Here is a 20,376-nt window from a genome sequence, read left to right on the forward strand (position 1 = left end):
CTATTCATTAATTTGATATATCTACAACCTGCAATAAAAAGGAGTTTTGTTGTTGATAGGGGGTTTCCCTTGGTCAAATCCCAGATTAGGAATTAACTTTGAAATGAAATAACATGAATGTAAAGAAAACGTACAAATTCACCTTACAAAATTCAAATCTCTTGAATAAAATGCAATGTGCTTACTTCACCAATTGATTTGGACCAAGAAGATGAACATGAATGGATATAGAAGATGCAATAAAGGAACTTGAATGGATAGAATAAGATCTTGAAGATAAATTCCTTCAATTGCTTGAATTCTTGATACTTGATCTTCAATGGAGGAATGCTTGAACACCTTGAATGCTTGAAGAACTTGAGAACTTGAATGCTAGAGTGATTTAGCTTATGAATTGATGGATTTATCAAACATTTGAGAATGAGATATGAAAATGGAGCAAATGGAAGTCTTTATATAGATCTTGGAATGGAGTAAACCCTGTAGGCTGACCTACATAGGAATTAACACCCTTAACATTCTTGAATACATGACCCAAATAGGAGACCCAAAATAGGGCCTTGTCAAGGGTGTACTGTGCCCTTGATTGGTCCATTAGGGGTGGATCATACCCTTAACTGGTTAGGGATGCATTGCGCCCTTGATAATCAAGTTCAAAAACTCCCAAGACTATCTCAAGACTCTAAAATAGGTGTCAAAATCTGAACATCAAGTCCAAATTCTAAGGAAATCCCATTTTAGTGCAAGGAGCAGATCCCAAGTGGATGGTAAATGAAAATGAGGACTTATAAGGATATATCCTACCTCGATCTTAATGCCATGAAAATAGGAGCTTTAAAGATTATTTATTAGATTTTACCCTAATTCCACCTATGAGAAAGGATAGAAAAGGGTAGAAGGGATGAAAAACACAAGAAGATTACTGATCATATGTGCTAAACCTTCATTAAATTGGAGTGCATCCATTTTAATATTGTACAAAAATAAAAAAAACTAGTGACTAAATATGAAGATATTGTACCAAAAGAAGAACTAATCTAGAAAAAATATTATTGGGAGACCTAGCTAGAAGAAGGAGATAGAAACACCGAATTCTTTCATAACAACACCAATCAAAGGAAATCATAAAAAAAATCACTAAGATTTTCAATACGGAGAGTAAACTACTGAAAGATTTATCTTCCATTTCCTTATAGGTTGTGAAAGTTTTCATAAACATTCTTAATATTTGGGAAGGATCCTGGCTATTAGCCTAAGAGAATTTCCTAGCAAATATACCAAAGATAATTAATCATGAACAAAAGTAGGCCTTAGTGGAAAAATTCAGAAAGGATAAAATATAATTTTATTTATTTCAAATGAGCCTGGATAATTCCCTTGCACCAGATGGGTTTCTAGCTCATTATTTCTTTAAAATGCTGGTATTTTATGGGTGATGCCATCACCATGGATCTAGAAGGGGTAAGGAATTCTTGCAACTTCCTTAGAGAAATCAATAATCTTTCCTCAATTTGATCCCTAAAGAGGAAAAAATAGATATATTCAATGACTTCAAACCTATAGCTTTATGTGACATTCTTTACAAGTTATCGACCAAAACAATAGCTAGTAGAATCCAAAAACTTATGTCTAATATTATTACTAAGGAGCAAACTGAGTTTATTCCAGGAAGATAAATTATTTATGATAGTATCATTACTGTAGTGTCTCTTGTGTTTGCATTCTATACCTTGTTATATTTTGATTCAAAAGATACTTGTACTCATGTTATTATTTATACATTTGAGATGACCTAAGGGTTGTATGTTATACTTTGATTTCAATATCATAGATGTTAGATTACTATGTTATTCAATGGATCATATTGCATGTTGATGCCATTTTGAGATGAAAGTATATTTTATGATGATATCTAGGTAGCTGGTATTTGGACATATCTCTGATTTGGTTATATGTGGATTTAATGTTATGGTAATTTACTTCATTCTTGCTTTGTCATGTTTTATGCAAACGTGAGTGACGTAAATGGATTATTTTAGTATAAATTAATAAATAATTAAATTAGGTTATTTAATGCATTTATTGCTTCAACTATGATATTATATGCAATTGCACTTGATCATGTGTTTTAGTGTGCAAGACTTATATCCCTTGCAATGACACATGGAGTTAGTGATTTAGTTGTTCATTTTACCAATGTCATCCTTGTATGGTTGACCTATCTTATTTAAATGTTAAATTATATCTTCCGATGATTTAATAAATATGGACTCATTTGCATTATGTTACTAGGCCAGTGAATGTGTCTATAAATTTAGAGTTTTGCATTGTCATGAATTTGTTAAGGAAATTTCTGTGATTTTGGGTTTTCAAGCTTTAATTTTATTGATTTTAATTTCTGGCAACTTTTCCATATCTTAATTCCAATTACTTGTAATAAGCTATTTTTGTTTGGGATGATTCAAGATTTAACTAGGTTGGCTAGTTATTTACCCTAATCGATTATTCACTCAAAAAGTGAATAAGTATTGAAAGAGGAAATTAATTCCTCACTTCTCACTGTTGGAAATTGAGAATTTGAGAGATTTTTCCAAAATCCTCTTTTGAAGGATTGCATTTCTATTCATTGTGAGAGCTACAGGTGTGAGATCTTCGCAAGATCAATATCATTGGATCTAGCTCGAGGAGAACTTACTTTGCTGTGATTTTTCATAGCTTTGGCAGGTGATTTATTTTATTGTGTTGTTTCCCATTTCTACCCCTTTTGTTGTTAGGTAGGGCTCTTCTGTTTTTGTGTTTTGTCTCTATTTTTCTAGCTATTTTTTAGGAGGCTGAGAACTAGTATTCCCCTTCATTTTTTTTTTCTAGTTCTATTCAGTTGGTCGGGTATGAACATTTTCTCTATTTTCTAGATGAAGATTTTGTTATAAGATAAGGTTGTCATTGCACCAAAAGATCATCATGTCCATGCTTGATACAACCGCTAGACTCATAGAACACAGGAGGTGGTTAAGCCATGTCACAAATCCTAAAGGAGAATGTTGATAGCTAGTTGAACAATTCCCCCCTCAGTGTTACCTGGGGAAATTTGAACTTGTGACCAAGCTCTAATACTACTTGTTATAAGCTAGAGTTGTCATTGCACCAAAATATTGACTTTTCAATGCCCGATACAACCACTAGACTTATAGAACACAAGAGGTGGTTAAGCCATGTCACGAATCTTGAAGGGGAACATTGGCAATTTGTCCAATAAGTTTAGGGTTTCACACCATTATGCTAGCCATTTTTGCATCTGGTGTCCGAACCGAAATTTTATTAGATTTTCGTAGCTTTTTTTCCCTAAGACCAAATGGGTTTTAATTTCAAAATTTTCTAGTTTTGGGGGTTTTTACCTCAATTTGTATGTCGCCTAATTTTTTGAGGTTTTCTTGGCATGATGTTGGTTATGGACTTGGATCATCTGTAGGATGTCAGTCAGACCATTGTTGCACTTTTATGTTGCATTGGGATGCATGATGTATCCTTTCTTCAGAACTTGTTTTCTGTTGAGTGATATTTTCCCTGTGTTCTCATCCAGCCCTTATTTTATGATCTTCATGATGGTGATGCACCACACATGAGCACGTGCGCGCATGCATTTATCGGGTGAATTGAGAGGCTCAAACTCTTGGTTGCATTCTAGTGGAGTTATGTTCATTAGGGTTGGTTAGGAATATGCATGCCTATAGGCACTCATCATGTGATGAGCATGGGTATGTAGGGTAGGCAGTGGAGGGGCTTCTCTTGTAGCCTTGGTGACCGTTTCCCAAAGGGTTGGTGTGAAGGAGTTTTTAAACAAGTGATAACTAATTAAATTACTAGGTAATAAAAAGAGATATCCTTCGATTTGATTATGAGGATACTCTGTGATGGCCTTCAAGGGAGTGCCTTGAGTGAGTGTTCACATTAGTGTGATGGCCTCCAAGGGAGTACCTTGACCTTGAGAGTGTTTCCACATTTGAATTAGCTTGGAAGTACCAGGCGTATTACTCTCCACTATATCCCCTACATAGTTATCCCTTTCAGTGTCTGACCAGGACATATTGTACTTGCATTGTCTCATGATCTTGGTTTCAGTCACATTATTGTCTAGCATTAGTGTAGCCATGGTTGTTTTCTTTATGTGTGTTTGTGGTTGGATCATTATCTCCATCAACATAATAGGAGTGGACCTACAGGTTCCACATGGTTTCGAGGTGTAGCTACCTTCACCACTATTGGGGATGGGTTTACAGAGACGGTCTTTTTCTAGTTGAAACAGATGCTTTATGTTCACTTGGTATATCTGGGATTCTAGAGTATGCTTCCTTTTGGTTTATGCTTTCATTGGAATGCTTGGATATCATGTTTAAATGATGTTAGTTTATTTGATGCATTCCCTTATTATGATGTTTAGCATATGATTAGATGATGTGATTTACTTAGTTGGAGTATCTATTGCTTTATTGGATTAGCATGTTAGATTTTCTTGTTCTTATGATGTTATTACGCTTTAGTTGTGACATCCTCATAAGATAGCTCCAACTATCTCGTTAATAGTTTGAGATGTTACACGTGAGGGATGGCTAGGAACTTCAAGGTCTCATGATGCTATTATGATTGGGACAAACTGTACATGAGATTTGTTATGTTCCTTTTTGTTCATTGTGATGTTATTTTTTGTACTTTTCCTTCATTGCTATGTTTTAGATGGTTAGATGTAGTTTCCATATTGTAGTTATTATTCAAGTGTCTATGCCTCGACTGTGGATCCGGTACTCCCCGGTGTGGAGGTTCTAACTTCTTGTTTTATGTAACGCCTCACCAAGGGATCCAAAAGAAGTTAACTTATAGTTTTACTAAGTTTGTCAATTTTTTTAATTTTTTAAGTTAAAGATAATAACTTAACAACAATAGTTATAACATAGCAAAAGCAATTAACATTCACATAAACACATACGCTAAAACATATTACAATTCTTAAGGGTCCCATGATGTTGAATCACATTTAAGTTTAATTAATAATAAATCTATAATAAATCCACATCAAATAATAATATACCAGTATGAATCCATTTAAATAATATACAACTATCCTGAATGCCACTTGGCAATAATCAGAATGCACAATCATCCACTATACAGGTCACAGGGTATGAAACACTGAAATAATATACATCATAAAATAGATTACATCATCTAGTAAGATCTTATGAAATCAAATTCAATACAATAGTACAACCATCCATCATAGAAATGCAAGATTAGATAGAAAGGAACATCTGCACAGACACATCCAACAGTGGCATCTAACGATCAAATCCTCAATGGTATAAGAAAAAGCACTACCACCCGACCTCATGGAACCTAAATGGTCCACTCCCACTGCGTTGAGGAGATAGTTTCAAGTCCCAAATTGGATAACAAACTCAAAAGTCAAAAATCAACATCTAGGTTCAAGGAATCGCCTAAAAGAAAACTATACCAAAGGGTACCATTGCAAGCCACTTCCCAACATTGCATATAGATAACCTACCCTAAGCTTAGTAAAATAAAAAGATCACAAAAGACCACATACCATACATAAATTCTTAAACAAGCAACTGACAAGTATTGAAAAACACTAATCATAACAATGGATTCCACCAATATGATCATCCTAATAGGATTGATCCCAAAATCAAGTATACATAAACCAATCCATGTCATAACATATCACCAAGAGCAAATCATACAAACACTTTAGTCCTATAAAAGTGACTACAAAGTAATCCAAATACAACTGATCGAAGACTCAAAAGGTTATATTAGATAGGTCACACCATTCACCTCAGTTTCACAGAAGAACACTGGACAACAATAACAATCAATGCATCAAAACATCTCATAGAGCATACTACACACATTACCATGGTTGAGTATAAAAGATCAAGATCAAAACATCATCATGAGATGACAAAACAAAAATCCGAAGCCTTTGGTAAACATCCGAACTAGCCAAAGCTAAGACAAACCCAAAAACCCCAACACCAATAAATCACACGTTACATAAAGTGCATACAAAAGTGAATTTCATAATTCATTAGGTTTTGAAAACCCTCAAGTTCAATATTTACTAAAAATTTTCAGATTAAATCACAGACAATTCTATAATAGAAATCAATTTTCTCAAACAAGAGTTTCAACCCAGAGAACTTATGAAAATAGAATGAGCAACTACTACACAAACCCCCAAGATCCTACCTAGATCTAATGCTAAAATAATGAATGCACAGACACGCAAGAATCTTCCTTTTCCTTCGAAAATCCTCTTTTCAGAAATTGGCTCCTCCAAACTTGTGTGTCTAGAAATGAGCTCTAATTTCCTTAATAAAGAGTTTTTCCCCCAATCAAAGCTTTGATCATGCAATCATACGAAAACCCTCTTGTCTTTAATTACTATATTTTAATTTTCATGCACACACTTTATGCAATTTAATTAAAATAAACTTGATTAAATTAAAGCTTTCTCTCTCTTATTAAATCATGCGACTCTTTTAATATAATATTTATTAATTTAACTAATAATATTATTTAGAGTGTATTAAAAATAAAACTCTTAAATAAATTAATAAAATTAAATAAATATAAATATGCCTAAATTAGAACTTTAATCAAATCTTTTAAATTTAATTCTTTCATGCACATTTAAAGAACTTTTAAATTAAAATATTATTTTATTTTTTCTTTTCCTCCACTTATTAACTAGTGTAAGCACTATTTAAAGTATAGTTTGTTAATTAAATTAATAAGAATAATTAAAGCTCATTATTTAATTGCAACTCTAATTTGATAATTATTAATTAAATAATCATAATAAAACAATATTAAATCTTTAATTTTTTAATATTTTAATAATATTTTTATCCAACTTCTTAAATTAGACTTTTAAAATAAATATTTTAAACTAAAGTACATATTTAATTACTTTCTAATTAATTAAATAACATCATATTCTAATCTTTCTTTAACCAATTTTCTAAATTTAGATCACTATGTTAGACTTTTTATTTAAAGCATAAATTTAATTAGTTTTTAATTAAATCAAATATTCACATATTTTAATATTTTCTTTTTAATCAAATAATATTTATTAATCAACTAATAATATTATTTAGAGTTAGGCAAGGACCTACAATGCATTGGTAAAATGCAAGCCTCTCATCGGGGAGGTCTTGGGTTCAAATATACTTGAGGTTAACACATAATAATAATTAATCTAATAATAATAATGAATGATAAATAATCTAGGCTTCGATCGATTACCTATAAAAAATAATATTATTATTATTTAGAGTTTATTATTAAAATAAAACTCTTAAATAATAATTATTAAATTAAATAAATATAAATATGCTAAAATTAGAACTTTAATTTAATATTTTAAATTTAATTCTTTTATTTAATTATTTTTTGCATTAATTAAATATTGAATTTTCTATATACAATTTTCATGCAACAACTTTATGCAATTTAATAAAAAAAAACTTTATAAATAATTTTTTTTTCTCTCTCAAGTTAATTACAAGATGTTTTAATATTATATTTATTAATTCAAGTAAAAATATTATTTAGAATTTATTATTAAAATAAAAATCCTTAATAATAATTATTAAATTAAATAAATATAAATATGTCACAAATAAAACTTTAATATAATCTTTTAAATTTAATTCTTTAATTTAATTAATTTCTCAATTAATTAAATACGATTAAATATCAAATTTCTTTGTAAAATTTTCATTAAATTAAATCATTAAATTATCTTTTAATTTGATTTAATTATAACAGAAAATCACCACATACCCACAAAACCAAAAAATGACAACTCAACTAAAGGCAAAGAACATAATCAAACATGGTGACTAAATATTGACAATCATAAAACATAATCATAAAAGTGGCCTAAAAGAATCTGACAATACAATCAGAAAACTCAAGTAGGGGTAGGCATTACATTTTATTACTCTGTTTATCCTTGGAGCATTTCTTGATTTTCCTATGCGACAATGTGTCAGCATTGGGCAATACTTATAAAGTATTGCACACCCAAAGAAGAAGAATCATGCAATACTGGAAAGTATCACACCCCTTTTGAGGAACTATTGTATGATATTTACAAAGTATCACATGACATTTGGAGAAGTGTCTCCTAAACCCTGAAAGTATCATACGCCCATTGAAGGAATATCATACAATACTGGAAAGTATCACATAGTGTTGCATGAAAGTGTTGCTTGGGTCTTAGGAAAACTTGTCTGGGTGGACAACGAGCACTTTTTGGTTTGTCTAAAATTTTCTAAGAGGTGTTTTGACCACCCTCTACAGTGTTCTTGAATCCCTTAGTTTTCAATTTTGATTTTGGAATGTTTTGGATTCAAAATCATTTGTGTTCTTCTGTGGTTTATCATTTTTAGTCAATGGTGGCATTTGGAGATTCATTAGTGTTTAGATGTTTGTTTAGCCTTCCGTTGCGATCTTTGTGATCTTTGTACATTGTGTGTCATGTGCATCCAAAATTGTTTTTAAAAAAAAATGTCTGGGCTTATTTTTATCCTTGTTCCAAGGATCTTCAGGTGGGGCATTACATCTGGTATCAAAGCCCATGTTGCAACATTGGGATCTCTGTGTTATGTTTCCACTATGTTATTATTTTCATTATGTGTATTGTTATCTTATGTTGTTATTTTGATATCTCGTTGTGGTTCATGCTTTTGACTCTTATGCTTATGAAATATGTTTCTATCTTTATCTTGTTGCTTTCATAGTGATGCCTCCTAAATGTAGATCTGGTGGTCAGGGTGGTAACTGATGAATTGTTCAGGAAGAAGAACACCATGAAGAGGAGTGCTAGGACAGGGAGGCAGAATAGGGTAATAATGAACAAGTTGGCATTGGGGCACTGATGTCAGTGCTACAAGAGATTCTAGCTTAGTTGGGACCTCGTGCAAAGGAAAACACACGACAATGATTGGAAAGAGGAATCTCATGATGGAGATTCCCATAGGTTTGAGCATAGAGAAGAGGAAAATAACCATGAGCATGAACATTCTCGTACACCACCTAGTAGAGGAAGACATCGATGGAGGGGCCATGGTCAAGATGATGACTTCACCCAGGTGGAGATGATGCAAGAAATTCAAAGGTCCAAACCACCACTGTTTGATGGCCATGATATAGGGCTCAAGGCTAAGACTTGGTTACTAGATATGGGGCATTGCTTCTTGTTACTCCCTTATGGGAGAAATGTGAAGGCTCATTGTGCTATCACGTATTTGAGGGACCATGGGATATGGAGAGTGAGAAGCTCCATATTGACATGACAGATATCACTTGGGAGATATTTAAAGAGAGGTTCAGGGAGAAATTCCTTTCTCCATAGTACCATGAGGCTTGTACTGATGAGTTTCATGAGCTCAAGTAGGGGAATATGATGGTGGACTAGTATGAGAAGCATTTCGTTGGGTTGGGCTAGTATTCAAGTTATCGACATGATGAAGCACTTCTCACTCAACATTCTATTAGGGGCCTTCGAGACTCAATCATTGGGGATGTCTATGTTCACCAGCCAAGGACACTTGCACTTGCCATGGATAAGGAGGGAATTCTTGAGAGCAATGTGGCTAGAGGATTTAGTGGAAAATTGCGGTAGGATATTTAGGTACATCAGTCCTTAGGAAAGGGCCAAACCCAATCAGTGCCCTCTTAGGGTGGTAAACACCAAGGGTGGACAATCTTTAGGCACCTTAGGGAAGAAAGGAAATTATTAGAGCTGTGGACGTAAGTCTCAATAGGATCGCCCTCCTCAAAGTAGTCAACATAACTCTATCAAGGGAGTGCACCTTACTCTAGTGCTGCTCAGAGTGGTCATGGAACTAGTTATAGCTTTGCAGGAAACTATTATTCTTATGGCCAGCCTGACCATAGAGCTTTGGGATGTCCCAGTAATCCATCTACAAGACCTAGCAGAGGTGCAACTAGATTAGAGCCTATTGTGGGAGATGCAAAAAGGAGTCATCAAGTCTTTGCAGTGGTTGATAACTGTCAAGATGAGCATCAAGGTACCGTAGTCAAGGCTATAGGTACATTGCATGGTATTTCTTCTTCAATACTATTTGGCTCAGGTGCTTCAAGTTCTTTTATTTCACCATCTCTTGTTCAATGATATGGGATAGTGGCAGCACATCAGGTTAATAGGTGGCAAGTTGAGTTAGATACGGGTTCCAAAGTGGTTGTAGACTCATTGGTTAGTGGTTGTAGTTTGAACTTGGGTACCTTAACCACCATAGTGGATCTTCAAAGCCTACCTCTGGGATTGTATGACATTGTGTTGGGCATGGATTAGTTAGTCACCCATCAGACAAATATAGATTACCACCATGAGTTGGTACAATGTGTTGATGACACAAGTGGGCAGGTGGAAGTATTAGGAGTCCAGAGACTAGTCTCACTCTGGATGATCTTAGCTAATTAGTTGAAGGAGAGTGTGTGAAAGGGTTTTTTGATGTTTCTAGTTTCTTTTAGTGATCTTGAGGAGGCCAAGAGTCGTACGATAACATTTGATGATCACCCACTCCTTTGTGAGTATGCAAATGTGTTTCCTGATGAGATACTAGGTATGCCACTACAACGTGATATTGATTTTTGGATTGATCTCATACCAGGAGTAGAGCCAATTTCACAAGCTCCTTATCACATGACTACTTAGGAGTTGAGCGAGATCAAATTATAGTTGGAGGAATTGTTAGCCAAGGGGCATATTTGTCCTAGTGTATCCCCATGGGGTGCACTAGTCATCTTTGTGAAGAAGAAAGATGGACCATTGCATTTATGCATTAACTACCAATAGTTGAATAAGGTGACAGTGAAGAACTAGTATCCTTTGTCAAGGATTGATGACTTGTTTGATTAGATGAAGTTAGCGTGAGTGTTCTTGAAGATTGATCTTAAGTTGGGATACCATCAACTTCATATCTAGGAGGTTGACATTCATCAAATAGTTTTTCATACATGATATGGGCATTATGAATTCACGATTATGCCTTTTGGGTTAACCAATGTGCCATCAGTGTCCATGAGTTTGATGAATGGAGTATTTTTCATGTACCTCGCTTGGTGTGTTATTGTATTCTTGAATGACATATTGATCTATTCAAAGACTATTGAGGAACATGAGGTCCATTTACGCCAGGTATTGTAGTGCTTGAGAGACCATCAATTGTATGGTAACTTGGGTAAGTGTGGATTCTTCCAGTGGGAGGTAAAGTATTTGGGGCATATCATCACTAGTGATGGTATTGTAGTGGATCTAGAGAAAATCCAAGCTATTATGGATTGGTCGATACCCACTAATGTCTCAAAGGTTCACATTTTCATGGGATTGACAAGTTATTACCGTCACTTTGTGAAGGATTTCTCATGTGTGGCTCATCCCATCACTTCTCTTCAGCAAAAAGGGAAGAAGTATGTTTGGTAAAACCAATGTGAGGCAACATTTAATACTTTTAAGGAGTGTTTGACCAATGCACCAGTCCTTGCAGTGCCTAATCCTGTAGGTGATTTCATGGTTTGCACTAATGCTTTGTTGGAAGATGTGGGTGCGGTGTTGATGCAGGATGGTTGAGTGATTGCATATGAGTCTAGAAAACTCAATGACCATGAGCTTAACTACCCCACTCATAATTTGGAACTTGCAGTCATGTTGCATGCTCTTGTCCATTGTAGACATTTCCTTTTGGGACATAGGTTTGAGTTTCACACCGATCATAGGAGCTTGCAATATATCTTTACTCAGCTAAACTTGAATGCATGATAGCGTCGTTGGATGAAATTCCTGTGTGAATATGACTTCAATGTTCACTACATTAAAGGGAAAGAAAATGTCATCGTGGATACCTTGAGTAGGAGGCAACATAAGATATCAGTGTTGTCATTGAGAGTGGATTTATGAAGTTGTATCTTGGAGGCTTTGCCTAGTGACACTTGGTATTAGGAGGTGAGGGCAGAGATCGAGTCTGGACATACCCTTGAGGGGAGGATTTTAGGTTATTTTCTTGAGTCAAATGGACTGTTGCAACACTTGGGGCATATCTATGTACTATGTTTGGTGATCTTCATACCTTGGTTTTGTCAAAAGCACATTGTGCATCGTATTTCACACATCTCTACGTTAATAAGATGCATGACAACCTAAAATAGTTGTACTTTTGGGTAGGTATGAGGCACAATGTTGTTGATTTTGTTGCTCTATGTCTCAAGTGCCAAAGAGTGAAGGTAGAGCATTAGCATCTAGCAGGTCTTTTGTAGTCGCATGCCATTCTAGAGTAGAATGAGGATACAATATCTATTGATTTTATCACAAGGTAGCCTATGTCATCACGATGACATGATTATATTACGGTGGCAATGGACAAGTTGTCCAAGGTAGCACATTTTTCACCCACGAGAACATCCTACACAACTTTGTAGTGCATGTTTTCTTAGAGGATATTGTTTGTTTACATGGGATCCCTTGTCAGATCATTTTAGATAGAGATCTAGTGTTTACTTCAACACTATGGACATCTTTCTAGCATACTTTGGGCACATAGCTCAATTTTAGCCCAACTTATCACCCAAAGATCAATGGTCAGATAGAGAGAGTGAACCAAGTTTTGGAGGATATACTTTACATTCATGTGATGGATAGGTAGGTGAAGTGGGAGGATTATTTATACCTTGTTGAGTTTGCTTATAACAATGGGTATCATAGTTCTCTTGGCATGTCACCTTTTAAGGCCTTGTACAGTAGACTATGTCATACCCCTTTGAGTTGGGAGTGTTTGGAGGACCGAGTACTTCTAGGCCTAGAGATGCTTCTAGATATGGAGCAACAGGTTGTTCATATTAGAGAGCATCTGGTTACTGCTCAGGATAGGAAGAAGAAGTATGCAGTGCCCATAGGTTGGATCATCACTTTTCTGTTGGTGATAGGGTGTTTTTTAGAGTGTGTTCGAGGAAGAGCCCCATCCATTATGGGAAAGGCTCTAAGTTGGCACCACATTTTTGTTGAACCATTTGAGATCCTCAAGAGGATCGATCCTATTGCTTATCGACTTGCATTCCCACCTAGCCTATCACACATCCATGATGTTTTCGATGCTTATGTTTTGAGATAGTATATTCTCGATGTGACCCATGTTCTTTATTGAGATTCCTTGTAGGTGGAGGATGAGCAACTTTCTTTGGAGCCCATACATATCCTTCAACATTGGAGACTAACTTTGAGAGGTCGAGACGTAGAGAAGGTAAGGGTCTAGTAGGACTTGAGCAATGAGGCCTCTGCTACTTGGGAAGATGCTAAATGGTTGAGAGATTTGTACCCCTATATTTTTTCAAGCTTCTAGGAGTAAGCCTATGCTAGTGGGGTGGGGGATGTAGTGCCTCTCATGTTTGTGGTCTATACCTTGTTATATTTTGATTTGAGACATACTTGTACTCATGTTATTATTTATACATTTGAGATGACCTGAGGGTCGTATGTTATACTTTGATTTTAGTATCATAGATGTTAGATTGCTGTGTTGTTTAGTTGATCATATTGCATTTGATGCCATTTTGAGATGAAAATATGTTTTATAATGACATCTAGGTATTCGGTATGTGGACATATCTCTGATTTGGTTATATGTGGATTTAATGCTATGATAATCTACTTCATTCTTGCTTTGTCATTTTTTATGTGAACATGAGTGATGTAAATGGATTATTTTAGTATAAATGGTTAAATTGGGTTATTTAATGCATTTATTGGTTCAACTATGATATTATATGCAATCGCATTTGATCATGTGTTTTAGTGTGCAAGACTTATATCCCTAGAAGTGACACATGGAGTTAGTGATTCAGTTGTTCATTTTACCAATCTCGTCCCTGTATAGTCGACATATCTTATTTAAATATTAAACTAAACCTTCTCATGATTTAATAAATCTAGACTCTATGTGACCAGACTAGTGAACGTGTCTGTGCATTTAGAGTTTCAAATTGTTGTGAAGTTAAGGAAATTTTTGTAATTTTGGGTTTTTAGACTTTAATTTTATTGATTTTAATTTTTGGTAGCTTTTCCATAGATGAATTCCAATTACTTGGAATAGCCTATTTTCATTTGGGATGATTTAGAATTTAACTAGGTTGGCTGGTTATTTACCCTAATTGATTATTCACTTGAAAAGTGAATAAATATTGAAAGAGGAAATTAATTCCTCACTTCCCACTTTTGGAAATTGAGAATTTGAGAGCTTTTTCCAAAATCCTCTTCTCGAGGATTTTGTTTCTATTCGTTGTGAGAGCTACAAGCGTGGGATCTTCGAGAGATCAGTCTCATTGGATCCAGCTTGGGGAGACATTGCTTTGCCATGATTTTTGGCAGCTTCGACAGGCGATTTATTTTATTGTGTTGTTTTATGTTTTTGTCCCTTTTACTGTCAAGTAGGGCTCTTCCATTTTTGTGTTTCAGCTCTATTTCTAGTTATGTTTACAGTAGTTGTTTGTTAGGAGGCTAAGAACTAGTGTTCCCCTTTGTTTTTTTTTGTTAGTTCTGTCTAGTTGGTTGGGTATGAATGTTTTCCCTATTTTCGCGATGAGGGTTTGGGGTTTCACACCGTTATGCTAGCCATTTTTGCATACGATGTTTGAACCCAAATTTTATTAGATTTTCATGGCTTTTGTGCCCTAAGACCAAATGGGTTTTAATTTTGAAGTTTTTTTAGTTTTGGGGTTTTTACCTCGATTTGTGTGCCACCCAATTTTATCAATTTTTTGGCATGATGTTGGCTGTGGACTTGGATCATCTGTAGGATGTTAGTCAAAACATTGTTGCACTTTTATGCTGCATTGGGATGTGTGTCACATCTGTCCTTCTGAACTTATTTTCGGTCGAGTGATATTTTGCTTGTGTTATCATCTAACCCTTGTTTTATGATCTTCGTGATGGTGGTGTGCCACACACAAGCATGCATGCATGTGCATTTATCAAGTGACTTGCAAGGCCCAAACTCTTGGTTGTATTCTGGTGGAGTTATGTTCATTGGGGTTGGGTAGGGAATATGCATGCCTACGGGCACTCATTGTGTGATGAGCATGGGTATGCAGGCTAGGGAGTGGAGGGGCTTCTCTCGCAACCTTCTTGACCATTTCCTAGAGGGTTGGCATGAAGGAGTTTTTAAACAAGTGATAACTAATTAAATTACTAGGTAATAAAACAAAGATAATAAAAAGTGATATCCTTTGGTTTGATTTTGAGGATACTTTGTGATGGCCTTCAAAGGAGTACCTTGAGTGAGCATTTGCATTAGTGTGATGACCTCCAAGGGATGACCTTAAGAGTGTTTCCACATTTGATTTAGCTTGGGAGTACTAGGCGTATTACTCTCTACTATAGCCCCTACATAGTTATCCCTTTGAGTGTTTGACAATGACCTATTGTACTTGCATTATCTCATGATCTTGGTTTCAGTCATATTACTATTTGGCGTGAGTATAGTCATGGATGTTTTCTTTATGTGTGTTTGTGGTTGGATCATTATCTCCATCAGCATGATGGGAGTGGACCTATAGGTTCCACATAGTTTGGAGGAATAGCTACCTTCACCATTGTTGGGGACCGGTGTATAGAGATGGTCTATTTCTAGTTGAGGCCGATGCTTGATGTTCACTTGGTATATCTGGGATTCTAGAGTATGCTTCCTTGTGATTTATGGTTTCATTGGAATTCTTGGATATCATGTTTAGATGATGTTAGTTTATCTGACGCATTCCCTTATTATGATGTTTAGCATATGATTAGATGATGTGATTTACTTAGTTGGAGTATCTATTGTTTCACTGGATTAGCATGTTAGATTTCCTTGTTCTTATGATGTTATTACACTTTAGTTGTGATGTCCTCATAAGATAGCTTCGACTATCTAGTTGACAACTTGGGATGTTACACACGAGGGATGGTTAGGACCTTCGAGGTCTCATGATGCTATTATGGTTGATAGGAACTACACATGAGATTTGTTATGTTCCTTTTTGTTCATTGCGATGTTACTTTCTATACTTTTCCTTCACTACTATATTTTAGATGGTTAGATGCAATTTCCATCTTGTATTGATTGTTCGAGTGTCTATGCCTTGACTTTGGATCCAATACTCCCTGATGTGGAGGTTCTAACTTCTTGTTTTATCCCTCTATTTGTCCTTGGAGCATTTCTTGCTTCTCCTGGGTGACAATGTGTCAGCATTGGGTGATAGTTATAAAGTATTGTACACCCAAAGAAGAAAAATCATGCGATACTTTCCAGTATCACATGCCCATAGGAAAAATATTGCATGATACTTAAAAGTATTGCATGCCCTTTAAGGAACTATCGTACAATACTTATGAAGTATCACACGACCTTTGGATAAGTGTCACCCAAACCTTGAAAGTATCATATGCCCATTAAAGGAATATCGTACGATACTGGAACATATTGCATAGTGCTACATGAAAGTGTCACCTGGGTCTTAGGAAAACCTATCTGAGAAGACAACGAGCACTTTTCAATTTGTCCATAAGTTTTCTGAAGTTTTTTTGACTACCCTCGACTATGTTCTTGGATCCCTTGGCTTTGGATTTTGAATTTGGAATGTTTCAGATTCGAAATCATTTGCGTTCTTCTATGGTTTGTCATTTTTGGTCAGTAGTGGCATTTGGAGATCCATTGGTGTTTGGATGTTTGTTTAGTCTTCCATTGTGATCTTTGTGATCTTTGTATGTTATATGTTACGTGCATCCATACTTGTTTAAAAAAAAATTTGTCTTGGCTTATTTTTATCCTTGTTCCAAGGATCTTCGGGTGAGGCATTTCAATTATTGCCTAAGAAGCTATCCACTCCCTTCAAAATAATGAAAATACTAGGATGTTGATTAAGTTGGATATTAGCAAGGCATATGACAAGGTAGATTGATAATTTCTTTGTGAATTCCTAGAAGCTTTTGGTTTCTCAAAAGATTGGATAAATTTAATCTTTGAATGTATTTCTACATGTAAGATGCCAATTGTATTTAATGACTCTTGAAAAAGTTTTTTCTCTACCTCAATTGGATTAAGGTAGGGAGACCCTATTTCTCCATTCTTTTTCATAATTATGATTGAATCCCTATGGAGATCCATTTCTAATCTTAGAAATTTAGGATCTTTAAAGGGATTAAGCATATATAGCAACCTGGATCCCACTACCCATCAACAATTTATTGATGATTCAATGTTATATTTGGCAAGGGTTTCTTTGGAAGTTAGAGCCTTTAAAAGACTCTTAGATTTATATTCTAAAGCTTCAGGACAAGACATTAAACCATTTTTAAATTTTTTTTCCAACACTAAATAGAACATAGAAGAACAAATCTTTAAAATTATGAACTTTAAAAATGAGACTTTCCCCTGCACATATATTGGTCAACCCTTAGATTCTAGGATTAGATTATCTAATCTTTGGGAAGATCTATTGGAAAGAACTTGATCTAAAATAAGCTCATGGAAAGGAAAAGGACTTTCCTTAGCAGGAAAAATTGTAATGCTCAAATCCGTCCTACCTGTCCTTCCCATCTATAATATCTCCTCCATAAAGTCACATATTGGGAAACTAGAAGGTGTTATTAAACTCTCAAGAGATTTCCTCTTGCAAGGATCACTATGTAAAATGAAGTAATGATTGTTGGCTTGGGATAATGTATGCAAACCCAAAGAGGAAGGTGGTTTTGGGATTAAAAACATGCAAGATCAAGGAAAATCCTTAGGGGCTAAGCTAACTTGGAAAATGTCTGAACACCCACACATAAAATGGGTAAGATTGATAATCAAAAATACTTGATAAGTACAGATCAATTTTTGTAAGAATTTGGTATAGCTCTGATACCATGTAAGAATTTTCCTAAGGCAATTATTCAACACCAAGATCAAGAAGCTCAATAGATAACACAAGAGAGATTAATGATGATCAAATAAGAATGGATATCAGATGATTGGATATGAGATGAATACACAATAAAAGTACCAGTATATAAAGGCAACTAGAATGACTGGGATTCAACAAAGAGATAAGGATTACAACTAAGCACATGTCCACTAAAGGTGGATTATCCTCCATTGAGCACAAGAGTTTGTGTGATGATGAGAGGATAAGTTTACATAGGTGTATCTCATAAATAGATGTTGTAGGCACCATGTACTCTGATAAGTTGCTAACTCTTGTGTTGTCAATAAGACAACTCATATGTCTATGTGTATTCCTAAGTATCTACATGACAATTAATATAAAAATGCATTATCCTAAGTAAACTTAAGTAAAGTGTAATAATAATTAATTATTTACATTAACACCCCCCCTTGTGTGTGACTTAGGGGAATGCACTTAAGCTCACAAAGATAAATGATAATGCAAGATGGGTCCCGACTACTAGGCCATGTTAGGTACCCATGTACAAATGCAATGCTCTACATAAAATGTTATGCTATGCAATGCAATCTCTCTAAAAATGAGAAAGAGGAAAGCCTCATGACAAAAACCTCCTCCAAAAAGAGAGATGAAGAAATACAACATGCATGCAAGGATGGAGTAATCAAGACCCCCCTAGTCTGACATAAATCATGCATGTAGAAGCATATATGCCCCATAAGAAAAAATACATGATGGTATCCCCCCATATTGAATAATCTCCTGTAAGGATGTCATGAAGACAAAAAAGTATCCAATGCCTACAAACGACATTTCTCCCTTTAGGAAGAAGATACACCGAGTATACTTCCCATTATGGATAGGAAGATGGATGAGGAATTCATATGTAGTATGCTATGGATATTGTCTCTGAAGTCTGCTCATATGTGGACAAGTCCTTGATGAATGTAGATGCCACAAGCCAATCTGTTGGATGCCCAAAAGAAGGTGGCAAACAAGGTAACATGTCCATGTATGAAAGTGAATCAAACTCCAAAGACAAGGAATCATCCTCATAGGAAGATATGGAAAGAGAAGCAATGTAGCCTCCCCTCAATGATGAATGCACACCCATGAAAGAAGCTCCTTGATGACTAAAGAAGTTGCACCATGAAACCTGAATGATGTTCCTCCTTGTAGGAAGAAGTGGTGCCATAGGTGTAGTAGAGAATGCTCCCCAACTAGTAGGAAGAATCATCAAAAGATATGATGTCTAAGGAAAATGGAATACAATCTCCAAAGATTGATATGTCTCCCTTAAAGTAAAAGAGTCCTCCTCCAACTATTGAACAGTAGTGTCCACAATCATGTCAATCTCAAAAGAAAGATCAAGTGGTTGAGGGTCAGAGTGTTCCCTCATAACAAGTGAAGAATAATTCACCTCAACAAAGAGAAGATGGATGTCATCAATAATGTCTCCCACATCTTCAATGTAAGACTCCACAAACAACACTGCAATGTCTAGAAGGAAGTCATCCCATGAAGCTGAAATAGGAAGACATGGTGTTTCTTGCTGCACTAAATTAGGAGCATCTGTGGCTGGAACTAGATTAGTAGAAGCAATAGGAGCATTATGAGGTATGATCTCAACTAATGATGTAGGTACCACAACTAGAGTGATTGGAGGTAGAATGTCCTCTAGTAATGGAGGGACTCGTGAATCTCCATATGCTTCCCAAAGACACATTCAAACGTCATGAGGACTACTTGCCTTACTAAGAGGAGCAAAAGATTCCTTACTCATACTATTATACATAAAGTGAAGAAGAAGAGAAAGATGTCCCCAATTATTATTAGGTGGAAATATCTTCGAATATAGATAAGGAAACACTTCCTTATGTTCTCTTAGATAATCAATCATCAAAGCACTATATTTCTAATAGTTCCTTTTTGTCAATTTGAATCTTAAACCAAAGTGACACTTTTGACATGACTCCATGAGATCAAATAATGTATGCACCCCCAAAATGCAAAAAAAATCAAAGAATCTCCCCCTAATGCATGATTTGGCGCTTTATATTTAATGCAATAACAATCGCCACTTGCCAATTTAGGGCCTAAGTGGACTTCTATTTTTATTGGTTACAACAACAAATATGAAGCTATATCAGACTCAACGAGATAAGATACAAGACCTCTCAAGGATCTAATTAATTACAAGTTCTAATAGGCCAAAATTTGAAAGTAATATGTCTACTCGAAATTATTCCAAACTGATACCATATCTGGAAAGTCGACAAAAAAATTGTGCACTTTCAAAAAAAATAGCACCTAAATATGTGTCTAGATGAGCTCGAACTAAGCCTTTGAAGT

Source organism: Cupressus sempervirens, chromosome 9 (genome assembly GCF_028749045.1).
Source record: "Cupressus sempervirens isolate cs-2001-9-10 chromosome 9, ASM2874904v1, whole genome shotgun sequence".
Taxonomy (NCBI): domain Eukaryota; kingdom Viridiplantae; phylum Streptophyta; class Pinopsida; order Cupressales; family Cupressaceae; genus Cupressus; species Cupressus sempervirens.